We start from the raw sequence: 16235 nt of genomic DNA on the forward strand, positions 1-16235 counted from the left end.
TGGCGAGGAAAAACTAAAATAAGGAATGTGTCCTGACATTTCAAATGAACATCATCATCAAAGGAAATTACAGGAAAATTATCATTCATGACTTAATTTACACATTCAATTTTACAGAAGTGTTGGCAGGTATATATATATTATATATAGACATACACACACACACACACACACCAATGTGTTTGGGAGTGTGTGTGTGTGTGTGTGTGTGTGTGTGTGTGTGTGTGTGTGTGTGTGTGTGTGTGTGTGTATGTATATATATATATATATATATATATATATATATACTCAAACACAGGATAATGCTAATAATATAGCCTGAACAGGATAAGCTACCGTTATTTTGCAGAAAAAACGCCAACACTTTTTTCTGCAAAATAGGGGTAGCTTATCCTGTTCAGGCTATATTATTAGCATTATCCTGCGTTTGATAATTTAAAAATCACTTCTTTAACTTTCTAAGACATCTCAACGGTTCTAAAAGCAAACTTCATTTGTTTGTTTACGTTTATTGTAATTTGAATTTAATATATATATATATATATATGCATGACAGTATAATTAATAATAAACCATCAAAAGCACAAATATGCAAATTAGGCTCTCCATCAGAGTGCTAACCTAATTCAGAACTGCTTTATAAGTAGCTGATAATGCTACTGATTAAGAAGAAAACTGGGTATGTTTTCTCTGAGGAGTAGTCTACAAAATGTGAAACAGTCCATCAGGAGACGCCCTCCCACTTTTTTTCCACATATCAGTAGTATAGAAGGAATGTATTTACATTGATATTTAACCTGCAGTGAAGTTCTGTAATATCGAAATTATATATTTTTATTATCATTATAATTACAATAATAATAATAATTAACAAAATAAGTAAAATCCAGGCAATCACCTCAGCAGCACTTCATTCAGGAATCTAGCTAGCCTAGGAATTTAATAATAATGTAAAGGTTACATCTTTTAATTAACCAAAGGAAGATTGTTTGTACTTTGGTCAATTATTAAAAGAGCACATCGTCAATCCAAGGCATGTATATCAAGTAGATATGTTATAATCTTAACAGAGTAAATAACAATAATTTAAATTGAGGTAAAGAGAAGTCAAATCAATGTCACATATGTTTTGGTGAACGAACACACTTATTTCATATAACATGCAATTCATGCAAATAAATTTAGCATTCATTTACTTCAAAAAAACAATTTGAATTACAATCAAAATTTTTGGCTTTACTTCCACACACACCAGCTTAATTTAATTTGTTCTTAGTCGAAAGACATCTATTGTTAATGTTCTGTTATTTGTATTTGCGTACCGTTTCTCCGTTTTTTCCATCCTTGTTTTCATATACATTCACTGCTTTCTTCCAAGGAATCTAGTGCTCTTAGATTAGTTTTTCCTTATGGCTGGCCAGATTGGAGCAAACTTGAGTATAACCAGCCGAAATTGTAAAGAGAATCTGGAACTCAACTGAGGAAAGAAAACTCCAAATGACCCATCCTTGTTTTCTTTGTATCGTCTCTCTGGATGTTTCGTTGTCCTGTTTTTTGTATCGCCTAACTGTCTGGATGATTTGTGTTCATGTCCAATTTCATATTTTATATATCTATACATATATATATATGTATGTATGTATGTAAATGTTTATGAATTTGTTTTACAGAATTCTTGATGTGAAATCGTGTTGAACTGTTGAAACAGATATTGTTATATTTGAGGATGGTCATATTTTTGCCAATTAAACACATGCATTATAATACTTGGTCTTCAACTTCAGCTTTATAATTATCATTATCTTTGTATCCTTTGTGTAAGCTCTTTTGTTACACATCCTGTGGCCTCTTTGGCAACTCTTTATCCTATGTGTCTCTTCTTGTTCTGTTTAGTCCACTCTGTCCATTCTGATGTGTGACAAAAGAGCTTAGATAAAGGACACTAAATAATAATAATAATAAAGCTAACGTGAAAACCAAGAATATAGTGTGTTTGTTTAATTGGCCAAAATATGACATATATATATATATATATATATATATATATATATATATATATACTCACATAAGCATACAAACATGCATATACACATACATATATATTATACACACATATACATACATACATACATACATACATACATGCATACATATATAAATATAGGTGCATGCATGGAGAGAGAGATTATATTTTAATATGTGCTTCCATATATGAGCACATCTATGAATGTATGATGTGGAAATTACATACAAGAGTTTATTTGTTTGGCCTTCTATACGTTATTATGTATGTGTTATCATAAACAGATCTAAATGGTTGAAACCTGTATAAAGGAATTATCAGTGACAAGCTAAAAAGATATAGATATTGACTAGTGACAGCGTTTTAGCAGCTGAACTGGGGATACAGAAATTTAATCTATCTATAAAGCATTTTATACACTGTGTGTGCATGTGAGTGTGTGTTTCCATCATATGTGACAATATGCATAGTGTATTTGAGTATGTATGTAGGAAGCCTACATAATACAATAGCATAAGTATGGGATGAAGGCTTTATATAGATTCGTTCATCTAAATATATTCAGGTGTGTCTGTGTGCACAAAGACATAGATGAATGTGCGTGGAGGAAGAGTAATTATGTTCTAAGTGTCTTTATGAGAGGAAGATGAAATGTTGTGATATACATGCTTATTTTCTCAAGGACATTAACCATACAAATGAAAGTGACTCCAACTGAGAACCAAAAACTGAATCGAACCCTAGTTTCAAGAACTCACTGTTGCACACTAGCAGCTGTCGTAAACACACGGGGGAGGAGTAACACAAGCAACACGTAGCAACCCACACAGAGTAACAGACAGAATGATACATAAATAAAAACAGTTTGATAGATAAACAGCGTCACATAGATGTAAACAAGAGATATAAAGTTGGCAAATACACATAAATACACAGGTTAACAGATAAACAGATGTATGCAGAGAACTATAAGGGCATACATACACACATACATATACAACTTTTAGGGCAAATAAACAAGGGTGATACACACTGATAGATAATAGTAATAATAATAATAGTAATAAGAAGAAGAAGAAGAAGAAGAAGAATGATGATGATGGTGATGATGATGGTGATGATGATGATGATTTCAAACTCCGGCACAAGACCAGAAATTTTGGGGGAGGGGGTATGTCAATTTGAACTCAGAACGTAAAGCCAGAAGAAATGCAGTTAAGCATTTTGTCCAGCATAGTAATGATTCTGCCAGCTTACTGCCTTAATAATATTAATAACAATAATAAAAATGATAATAATAATGGTTTCACATTTTGGTAGAAGGCCAGCAAATTCAGGGAAAGAGGTTAGTCGATTATATTGACCCCAGTGCTCAACTAATACTAATTATACAAGCTCTGAAAGGATCAAAGCTAAAGTCAACCATGGCAGAATTTGAACTCAGAACATAAAGATCCACAAAAGATGCTGCTGAGCTTCTTGTTCAATGCACTAGCAATTCTACCAACTCAGTACCTTTAATGGTTTCTGATTTAGACACAAGGTCAGCAGTTTCGAGGGGAAGGGGAAGCCGAGACAATCAACCCTGGCACTTAACTGGTACTTTATTTTATCAACCACACAGGGATAAAGGCAAAGTTAACCTTCTGAAACATAAAGCACGGGAAGAGACACCACATGGTATTTTGTCCAATGTCCTAACCATTCTGCCAGCTTGTCATCCACCCATCTAAATAAATAATATACTGAAACTATGCCTGTGGCGGATTTTGAATTAAAACTTTATCAACTAATAATCCATCCCTTATTCTCTCATTAGTTCACTTCTGCCATTAATAAAGCTATTATAATTAATAATGACTCATTCCTTTCTTTACAGAGCAATTAGATATTTAAATATTAATTCTGTATTCATTAATACTAGTATTAGATTGGGAATACTTTTCATTAACTAAAAGACTGTGCTAAATGAATAAATAAATAAATAATGTTATGTATTTCAAGATAAATACTAAAAACAAACAAACAAAAGAACTATAATGAAATAAAAGCTAAAATAAAAAAAAAGATTGCAGCTAAGTTATGGAAGACATTATGGAAGACCAAAATAGGACTTTGACATTGTTATTTCTTCACAGTTGTCTATTTGTTTGAGAGACTTATGTAAATAATCAAGAATAAACACACACACCTACCCTCCACACAGATACACATGTGCATGTACACACACGTAAGCATGCATGTACACACACATAAGCGTGCATGCACATGTGTTTGTGCCCACATATAAGAGCACACACAGAGAAGCCATTATGCTGTCTTACTTCCTAAAACTAAGATACACACACAAACTCTAGTGAAAGTGTATACTTTATACTGCAAACTGTATTAAACACATGTATGCACAGCACCATATTCTTATACAGATACATAGAAAATCTTTGTACACACACGCGCGCTTTTTTTATCTTCATATTGCTTGCTTTGTCTTTTTTCTGGGTTTTTTGTTGTTTTTTTTCCTAGTAATACCTACATTCAAATACTTCCTTCTACTCTGATTCTGAAAACACACACACACAATTCCAAAACAGGAATTCCACACTTCATCATAATCACTTGGGATGAACCAAAAGGCTGAAACAGCCAGCAGATATTTTTGGCTTTCACCTCATTCGTCATCCAAATAAAATTGCAACAGCCTGTTGCCTAGATAGAAGTCAACATTCGCATGGAAGCTTTCCTAAATATTAACCTTTAACTGACCTGAACAAGAGATGTTCATCCATCTATTGAAACTACTCTTCTTGCTGATAATCTTTCTTAATAATTGATGGAACAGAGATCTCCTTTCAAAAATAGATATGGGAAATGTCTGTGAAACATAAAATCCCAGCAGGTTTGCTGTGATAAACTAGAGTGATATAATACCCTAAATGACAAAAAAAAAAAAAAGACTGAATTGATGGTCCCCAAGATAATTTTCTAAAAAGGAGTAAACCTCAAAGTGGTGATGGAATGATGATGGTGGTGGTCATTATAGCAATAGTAGTGATGACTATTAGATAGTAAAAGAACAGAGATGTCTTTGAGGAGAGGATTTCATTTTTTATTAAAATAGCTGAAGTAAGAAAATCAACTTCCAGAAGGAAGATAGAACTGAGTGCCTTGTCCAAGTTATAATGCAATGTTTATCATGGGATATCAACTTACAAATTAAGCACCAGGAAAGTATTACCTAGATTGTTCTCTTGAAATATATTGGAATGGAAGTAAACAATAGGTGCAATCTACAGACTGGATATGACATTTTTTGAATCTCGTCTAGAATCACTACATGATAGCATGCCATGTTTGGTTATGAGAGATTCTATGCAGCAATCAACTTGTTTAGTTTGCTGCCTATATTGGGTTTATAGTGTTTTATGGTAAATACAAATATGCATAAATAATAGAAGTAAGTAAAGAGGCCTCCCTGAATGTCAAACAGATGTGATTTCAGGAATTTATTAAAAGGAATGGAGATTGCAGCTTAGTGTTATGCATAGTGAAGGTGCATGGCTCAATGGTTAGAACATTGAGCTTACGATCATGAGGTTGTGAGTTCGAATCCCGGACCGGGCTGCGTGTTGTGTTCTTGAGCAAGACACTTTATTTCACGTTGCTCCAGTTCACTCAGCTGTAGAAATGAATTGCGACGTCACAGGTGCCAAGCTGTATCGGCCCCTTTGCCTTCCCTTGGATCACATGTTTAAAGATTCAGTTGTTAATTAATATGAAGGAAACCAAATAATTATAAAAGGAAAGTAAAACTATCTGAATCCCCATAATTTGTATGCAAGTATCCAAAAATGCTAAAAACAAATAACAAAAAGAATATATCTAAAAAAATTAGTTTTGTTCTAACACAGGATTTAATCCTTTAGCATTCAGATTATTCTGTAAAATGTAATGCTTATTTATTCACATTGTTTTGAATTAATCATACACTGTCTCATAGCTACAAGATCTCAATGGCATGATTGTTTATTTATAGAATGACATTGTAGCATAAGTGTAAGAAGCTGGATTTGGCCATTTTGAAGATAAAATTCGTAGAATATTTTGGCTGGATATGGCCGATTTAAATACTAAAGGGTTAAAATGTTTTACCATGTTGACAGCTTCTTCTCCCTATTTATTATGTTATAATCCAACATACTACACTACAACATCTCAAGGAATATTATTCAGCTCTCTGTAGGCTCTCTTGACTTTAGATTAAACCTTACATCATCCATTACTCAGAATACCACCCAAATTAAACTTCTGCTTCACCTGTTTTCCTTCCTGAGATTCATAATCATGCATCTCTCACACACACACACACACACACACACACACACACACACACACACACACACACACACACACACACACACACACACACACACACACACACACACACACACACACACACCTACAGTTTCTCGTCAACTACTACTACCACTACTACTGATTCTTCTCAGTAATATTTCCAATTAGCAAAGAAATGAGTAGGTGTAATATAAATACAGGCTTGTAGCATTCAGTGAAACTTGAACCTTCCAACTGTTTGGGTGGTCTCATTGAATAACCTTTAGGAGAAAACTTAAAGTCTAAAGCTAGCAGTAAAATGAAAACAAAAAAATCCTTAGTATTGAAGAAATAAACATGGTTACATTTGCAAAATGAACTTCACAATTTTCAGATTTAGAAAATGGCATATTTACAGGATAGAGAGGTTCAGTATCAATGACAAATAAAATTACAACTCACTGAGACACAAACATAGAATGGTTCTGTGAACTGTGCTCATAGTAGCAGCACTAAATCAGAAAGTGAGCTTGTTTCTTTAAATGATAGAAACAAATTATTCCAGTTAAAATCTTAGTCATAGACACAGAATCCTTGATATAGACCCAACACAAAAGGAATTCTAACAGCTAAAAAATCTATGAAACAAGTTAGCTCAAAATACAGGAATTAGAAGCAATGCAATAACTAGAGAATAAAATGCTGGTTTAAAATACATTCTTCATAAGTAGTTTGATGGTCTAAAATTCTGAACTAAGACAATTATATTTATTCAAGATGTATAAATACTCTTTCTTCCTATTTTACATTGTTCTCTTGTATAAACATATAGCTGTTAGATAGTATTATTTTGTTCTTTACATAAATTTTGCTTATTTCTTTTGCCTGACTAAACAAAACCAGGTTCCACTCCTACTTCACAAAAGGAAGGGAGTCTAGTGAAAAGAAATTTACTTCAACTGCCCTACCCATATAAGCATGAAAACAGTGGCTGTAAAACTAAATATAAGAGGTATTGAATCCAATGAAAATAATCACGTTAGTATGAGTTAAGAGAGCCAAGTTTTACACTAGTCTACTATTTGAAAAGTCAATAGCTTATATCTTGTCACCATATTAACATTGTGTTACTTAATCACTTGCTGAAAATAATATAGCAGTATATAATTCATTGCCTCACATAGTTGATGAAATGCACTGTACACTACATGTCTGAGACAAGTCATTAATAAAATTACAATCTTTGAGACTATTAATTTCATCTTTAGATATGAGACATATTTATAATATTACCTACAGTACATTTTAATTACTTTAATTTCTGATTATCACAAAGCACTCAGCAATAACAAGATGCTAATCTTTCACCTGCTGGACAGACACACACTTATTTGAATGTTTGCTATGAATTCAGATCAAAAGGCTGATAGCCTTTTGTGGCCTACACATTACTGTAGATGTAAATGTCTTATCTCTGAAGACAGATCACTCATTAAAAAATTTGCAATCATAAAGCTAGGTAAAAACATACCCTTAGGCAACAGAAGAAATGAAATGCCAACGGAAAACCAAGTTTGTAACCTAGTTTCTATTTTCAGCTGCAATAAATGTCATCCCCCACTGCTAATTACCACGAGAAGAATATAAGAATCAAAGCTTCCATGACTTACTTTATTTTAGAAATTATAAACTTTATACCTGGTTGGAGGCAACAGGAAACCAATCTGGTGTACTTTGCCTAGAGAAGATATGCTCAAAAAAGGATACACAGCTAAAAGAAAAGTAAACTTGGATAACTGAGTTAAAACTAGATCACACCTGGCATATAACATTTGCTGAATCACTTATAAGTAGCATCAATTTTGTTATTTTAGCCTCTTATTGGTTTCAGTCATTGGGTTGTGGCCATGCTGGAACAATTCTTCAAAGGTTAATGTAAAGAGACATAACTATACAGTTTTTATGCCATTATACTTGCATGCATATTATTTAACTAAAGTACTGAAATTTGTGTGCAGATAAAGTGTAACTAAATATGCATATTTTAACCCTCACACATGCTAAATACAAGATTGTAAGTAGTAGACATAAACTTTACATATCAAATGAAACAGAATCCAAGGAGACTAGTGGTAACAAGATTGGATGATTTAGAAAAAAAATGAACAGAAAAAAATGAGGAGTTAGGAGGATAGGAGCGAAAAAAGAAAGACAATAGAGTTTTATTTAAGAAGTTGGCAGCATTTAATGAAGAAAGCAAGACATCTTGAGCTTGCATAGATAGACAGGAAGTAGTAAGGGAGAAAAAAATTATGTGGGAAGGGTAGAAGGAAAGATGAACAAAATAAGAAAGATAAGCAAACAAGGATAGAAGGAGTAATTAAGGTGAGAAGGAGCAGACAGATAAAAACAGGATTATATATCTAAGAAGAGGTGAAAGAGTAGAAAGAAAACAATTCATTTAAACTTGTCAATGGTATAGTTCAGAGTTTGGATATGAAATGGTTCTTCTGTTTCCCTTGAGTGTACTGAACCATGATATGCAAAGGTGCTGTCTATCAAATTTCCCTTATAGAGCTGTTTTAGGAACCACGTGACTGCAAAATGAACTTCTTAACCACAAACCCAAGCAAGCAACTCTAGAAAGATATTTGCAAATCTTCACACATGGGAGAAAATTTACTAATTCCTTCAGATAAGGAAGAAAACAAACTTTTTTCATTTTTTGAAGATATGGTAGATTTGATAAAATCAATAATCAATATCAGTATCTGGTTTGGCAAAAAGAAATCAAATATTTTGTAGTGGAAACAGAACATAACTGGTTACTGTTGTTGTTTAGCTCCCAAGTATAACCTGATGTAGCAAGCCTATGATAGAAAACATGACTACCTCATTTTTCCCCAAGTACATTGGGCCAAAAACTTACATTATCCCATCAGTCCACCCACTAAGATGAGTTTACTGGTTACAGTACACAGGTAGGGTGCCAATTGAAGGAGATATAACTGCCATTTTTAACAGGTTCATTAACTACATAGAAGCTCCTTCATTGGCTTGAACAGGTAAAACCTATTACCAAAGCATATTTCATTGGACCCTAAGGTTGATAAAAAGTAAATTTAATTTGATGAAAATAAATTCTGTAGTGCTTTTAGTCTGAAGCTTAAGTGTTTGGGCTATATTCATTGATTAAAGTAAAATATTATTTAAACGCTTGAACAACAATTGATTCAAGTTGTTTAAAGTGAAGAGAAAGACCCAAAGAAACTGGTGATGGTCTGTATTAGCTATTAGTGTGCATTAAAAGTTCAAAAATGGAATAAACTGAATATTCTAAGGAAAATGAAAAACAGAAATTTGTATAATGGCTTTCTTTATTATATCATTAAATTATTTAACTCTTTTGTTAACATATTTCTGTGGAAAAGTACAGCCTTTGTTTCAAAATAATGAATTTATAAAATAACTTTGTTGTTATTAAACTGATTTTCAAGACAAAAATTAACATGGAACATTTAACAGTTTCATCAAAGGTTTAAATTTAAATTACTTCAAAAACAGGGAATTTGTTTCATAGAATTAGGGACAGTTTCAGATGAGATGGTATCAAAAATCTTTAAGCTTATCATTACTATTCACACAATGTTGTTTTGAGTTAGTAAAAGTTAGGTTGAGTGTGATATGTTCCGATGGCAATAAATAAATCATTTCATTGGTACCATCAGAGAAGATCACTATCCAGCAAAGAGTGCCACCTGAAATTCTACATTTTTGTCCTCCTCCTCACAGAAAAAACAATATTTTCCACTTTTGAACTATCGGTACGTCAGCTCCAGGATTTTGAATGGTTACATCTGATTCTGAGTTATATAAAAATATCTTTCTTCAATATTTGCTACTTCTGAAGAGTAAAATATTTTGGTGTGACAGTATACCAAACCCAACCAACTACCATCACATTTAAGATAGCAAGCAAGCATTAGCAGCAGGATTCAGAATTAGTGGTACTTATGTAGCAACTTTAGAGTCAAAATTAGTTAGCTGAACAGTACCTTCAGATAAGAACCGCACACAATCAGCTGACACACTCTTCAGCTATTCAGCAACAGATGGGCATTATCAAGCATGATGATGGTATGATGGAGTGATATGGTGCTACAGTAAATTGACAGGAAATCTAAACCAACCAGTATAAGTTGTGTGACTAAAATAACATTGTTTTCATGCTAGGAAATGAACAAAATATGTAAATAAATAAGAACAAGAAACAAAAATAAATATAGAACTCACAAACAAGGAAGATTATTTCTGATTAAATAAGTAAGCAACCTGAAATATTTATTTTTACTACTAAAAGCCTTTCAATTTCAAGAACTGGAGAGAAAACTATTTAGCCTAATCAAAGATGTCTTTCTTGAGCCAAAGATCAGAAATAATAGCATCATAGTTTGTTAACATGTGTAGAAGTGGGCTGTGCTAGATTATAGTTCTTTAGCCATGAAAGGAAGTGGGTAACATTCTGTCAACACGTAATGAATGTTTAAGTGTATAAAGAGTATTACCATAAAGGTTTAATATTTAAACCACATGGTGCAATAATGTTGCAATGAAAAGACAATAAAGAACAGTAATGGTATGAAAGAGAAGATAGATCTAGCATTGATACTGATGAAAGTAATTTTCAGTTTAAATTGTTTGATATGAGTGAGTGGGGATGAAGAAGTGTAGATAGCTAGATTTAACCATTTAGCATTCAGATTACTGTCAAATGTAATGTTTATGTATTCATATTGTTTTGAATTAATCATACACCACCTTATAACTTCAAGGTTTCAATGATATGATTGTTTATTTTTAGAATGACATTGTAGGGTAGGTGTGAGACACCAAATCTAGTCAGTTTGAACATAAAACAGATAGAATATTTTGGCTGGATACAGTTGGTTTAAAATACTAAAGGGTTAAATAGCTAATAGTCAGAGGAACCCACAGTAAGTAGGGTCAAATATATTTAGTGAAGATGACATAGATCTAGCAATGCCTTTGTAGTATCTAAGAGAAAAAACATCAACATTTCAATATCTACTTTTCAATGCTTGCATGGGTCAGACAGAAATCATTGTGGTAGATTTTCTACACCTAGATCTCTTTCCTTCATCAGCTTTCACTTGTTTCCAAGCAAGTCAATATTTTTCTATGACCACATGTTTTCATTGAAGACCGGAAACAAATAATGTTGCTTGTACAACATTGACACTTGTTTGACAACTATCACTTGATGACAAAACAAGGAGACATAAACACACACAGCCATAATTGGAACAGTTAGATGAGGAGCCACTGATTGTTGTGGTGGCAATAGAAGCCTTAGATGTAACCTAAAATATATTTGTGCACATACATCATGTGTAAGTGTGCTAACCCGGAAAATTCAGATTATTACTGAATACAGTGCTGTCTTATCAAATACTGGGGTCTTGAAATTCGCCTGTCACATTTTCAACAATAACATTTATCAATTCACAGTAGATCTTCATTTAATCGAGTTAAGACATCATTAGCTAAAAGCAATGTTTTAACAATTTTTTCCCAAAAAAGGGAGAAATCTTTGCAAGTGAGAGGTGATAACAATTTCATCCAATGAACAAACAGTACTGCAGAAAAGTAAGAAAATCTAGACAAGCATAAACATAATATTTACTGGCGAGGACGGGGAGGAGAATGGAACCACCCCCCATAAATTCTAAATCCTAGTCAATTATCTCAATGCAAAAGAGTATTTCAAGGAGACTAACAAAAAAAATTAGTTCTATCAAAACAAAAAAAAAGGGTGACATAAAAATTGGGATCGTTGCTGATGCTTACATGTTTAATGTTCACAAGCTGCCAAAACGGACTTTTTATTGTCTTTTACTGTTCGTGTTGTTTAAACACTTTTCATATCAACCTGCTTGTGACTGCATCTGATTCTGTGACATAAATTTCCTGCTTAAAGTTATCTAAATTGAAAATCTATCAAAATTTCATGTTAATTTATGTCCCATACATCAGGTTAATAAGGACAATGTTATTTTACTAAATTTATCGTTTTTTTTCTTTTACTTGTTTCAGTCATTAAACTGCAGCCATGCTGGGGCACCACCTTGGAGAATCTTTTAGTCAAATGAATTGCTCTCCAGTACTTATTTTTTAAAGCTTGGTACTTATTCTATTGGTTTCTTTTGTCAAAGTACTAAGCTATGGGGACATAAACATACCAGCACCGGTTGTCAAGTGGTAGTGGGAGACAAACACAGGTACAAAGACACACAAACACACACACAAACACGCACACACACACATGCATATATGATGGGCTTCTTTTGTCTACCAAATCTACTTACAAAGGCTTTGGTCAGCCCAAATATAGAAGACACTTGCTTAAACTGCCATGCAGTGGGACTGAACTCAGAACGATATGGTTGGGAAGCAAGCTTCTTACCACACAGCCATACCTGCACCTATTTTTGATTTATTTTAAAAATTAATTGAAACAATGACAGCATTTTTCAAAACAAATAAGATAAAGAAAGATTTTAATATGACAAGATGAAGAAGAACGAAACCAAAATTGAAGTATATAATTCTCAATTAATGATCAACTACTTTTCTAGAATATAACCTAACTCAATTGATTTGAGCTGACTGGGGTTTACAATAGATCAAGTAATACACTCATTCAAGTGTAATAATATACTCTTGCTGTAAAATGTTTATTCAAGTAAAGCTATAATTAGTAAAAGCTAGGTCAGTGATAGTACTTGCAAGAGTAGTCAGAAGAGAGGTGGTTGCAATGTAGTGGGAAGAAGATAGAATTAGGAAGAAGATAAAGCTTTTCTAACTTTTTCATGTACATTACTGTCCTGAGCTATTCCAGATAAAAAATCTAATAACAGCTGTTACTGCCTTTAATTGATGAGAATAAAGATAATTAATCATGGTAATGATGGCGATGAAGATAATGATAAAATAAACACATTGGTTACAATCTATGAATTTATGCCCAACATACAGGTAATAAATAAAAAAATTGCACACATACAGTTATGATTGTTTAGTTAAGCTTGATTTGCAGTCACATGGGTCCAAATTCATTTCCACTTGATTAAGTGAAAGCTATGGTGTAGAGGCCTGTCATGTGTGTATACAAAAAACACACACACATATCAACATCAACATCCTTTAATGTCTGTCTTCCACGCTGGCATGGGTCAGATGGTTCAACAGGATTCAACAAAACAGGATGTGGCTGTGTGGTAAGAAGCTTGCTTCCCAACCACATGGTTCCGAGTTCAGTCCTCTACATGGCACTTTGAGCAAGTGTCTTCTACTATAGCCTCATGCTGACCAAAGCCTTGTGAGTGGAATTGTTAGACAGAAACTGAAAGAAGCCTGTCATATATAAAGTTAGCAGGGGTGCTGCTTCAGAAAATTTGTAGCCTTTGTTTTAATATTGTGTAAAATGAAACAAACATATAAAAAGAATATTTATATATAAACTTGATTGGTTCACATTTTAGCCACTGACGGGAAGTGTGTTTAATTTATTCACTGAACATCACTGCAAATTCCCCCGTGTTTTTCAAAAAACACCCCTAAATCACAAAATAATGGGAGAAAAATTTGCCCTATTTTACAAATCCTGGCAGCAATACTGAAACTGGAAGCAGGATAATAATCAAATCCTACACTTTATCACATTCAACAATATAAACATGTTTTTAAGCACAACACACACAGAGTCAAAAAGAAACACTACCTTTCATCAGCGCTGTGTGAATGACAGTGCTGTCTCTCCCTAGCATGAAGCTTCCTATCTTGGACATGTGAGCATGCACACAACAGCCAAACACATCACTGGAACTGTGAAGCCCACAGTTCTATACATATAGATATCCTTTTTAATACCAACTCACCTGAGACCACCTGAGTTTGTTCTATGATACAAACTTCCTGTTTTGAAACTATCTAAATTAGAATGTTCCACCAAAATTTCATATTAATTTATATTTCAAACACCAGCATAATAATGCTTTCTATTTATTATAGACACAAGGCCTGACATTTTGAGGTGAGAGAGAAACTGGTACTTATTTTATTGACCCTGAAAGGGCGGATGAAAGGCAATGTTGGCAGAATTTGAACTCAGATTGTAAAGACGGACGAAATGCCTGTAAACATTTTGTCCAACATGCAAACAATTCTACCAGCTCACCACCTTCAAACACCATCTTAATAATGACAGCTATTTTATTAAGTTCTTCATTATTTTCAAAATTAATTGAAACAAAGGCAGAATATTTCTACAGAAATATAATGACAAAAGTGTAGTTAACCAGGAAGATCAGCTGAACACTTTTGAGCCATAAAGTTATGCAGACTTTGAAAAAGGAGGATGGTGTATGAGTAGGCAAGCTGGGAAGTGTTGGTTACGAGAAAGTTATCAGAGAGCACTACAATTCTTCAACAGCAATGAATGCTGGGAAAGAAGAATGCACAGGGTGGGTGGGAGTAGAGAGAGAGAGACAGAGAGAAAAAGAGAGAAGTACTAAGAGAAAACGAGAATTAGGTAGACATTATGGCCGTCTGTTCAATCACTACCATATTTACTACATAGGGCAACATATTGGCAGAACTAAATAAATGCTTTGCAGTGTTTAGTTTCATCTTTCAAAAATCTGACATTGAATCTCACCAAAATCAACTATTCTTTTCATTTCTATAGAGCAACAGAAGCATCTGGAGGTGGGGATGAGGTACAATTTACTGATGATCACTAATATGCACCATCCTACCCCAACAAAAAATTATACCCTCTATATTCTTAAACAAGTGTAGCATTCAGAATAAATAGCTTGGATTTTTTTTTTTTTTTTTATTAGTCAGAGATATCCAATAGGTCAACAGGTAAAATATAAAACACAACTAACTTCAAGATGGAAGATAAAAATTGGAAGATAAAAATTATGACACTCTTGCCTTTCCATAGAATGTTACTATTGTAAGTAGAGTAGGTAAAATAATATAATTATGATGGGGTATCAATGTTACAGACACAATTTCAAATAACAGGGAAAATGGAAATTATGAGGCTCTTGCCTTTCCATAAAATGCTACTTAATATAATTTTCAATAGAGAATCAAAGCTACAGACAGCTTGTCTTGTCATCAACTTATTTTCTCCTTACGACACTTGCTGCATTAGTATTATACGGAAGTTTATTTAGCAGTTTATTTTACTGTTAAATTAACCTGAAATTCGATGTCATATAATTTTATATCAAATAAAATATGAAGCTGGACATGGTGCTAGGATAATGATAGAATTAGTAAAAATGGGACTGCTGTGAGAGAACTTCTCTGGCGGCCTCAAGTCACAAGTAGCACTGTAACACAAAAAATACTGATACTTTCTCTTTATCTTCAGCATGACTAAACTACCAAAACTTATTATTAGTAACATCATTATCAGTTAGAGGAATGAGGAGGTAGAAGTGCTAAAGTGATGGACAATATGACATACAATATTTAGTTATACCCCCACCACATTCTAAGTTCAAATCATCTGGGTGGTTGGATGCTTTTTTATCCTCTGGAAGTTAAACTTTATTAGTGTAGTAATAGGGCTGACTTGACAAGCAACAAAAAAGTGTGGCCTTCAGCCAATATAGATATTGTTGACTTTGCCTTTCATCCTTCCGGAGTCAATAAAATAAGTACCAGTTGAGCACTGGAGTCAATGTAATCGACTTGCCCCTTCCCTCCAAAATTTCAAGCTTTGTTCCTATAAAAGAAAGGATCATTATTATTGAAGAAAACTGTTGGTTTTATGCTGCAA

The sequence above is a fragment of the Octopus bimaculoides genome, chromosome 7, assembly GCF_046866305.1.
Source record: "Octopus bimaculoides isolate indiv1 chromosome 7, ASM4686630v1, whole genome shotgun sequence".
NCBI classification, from domain to species: domain Eukaryota; kingdom Metazoa; phylum Mollusca; class Cephalopoda; order Octopoda; family Octopodidae; genus Octopus; species Octopus bimaculoides.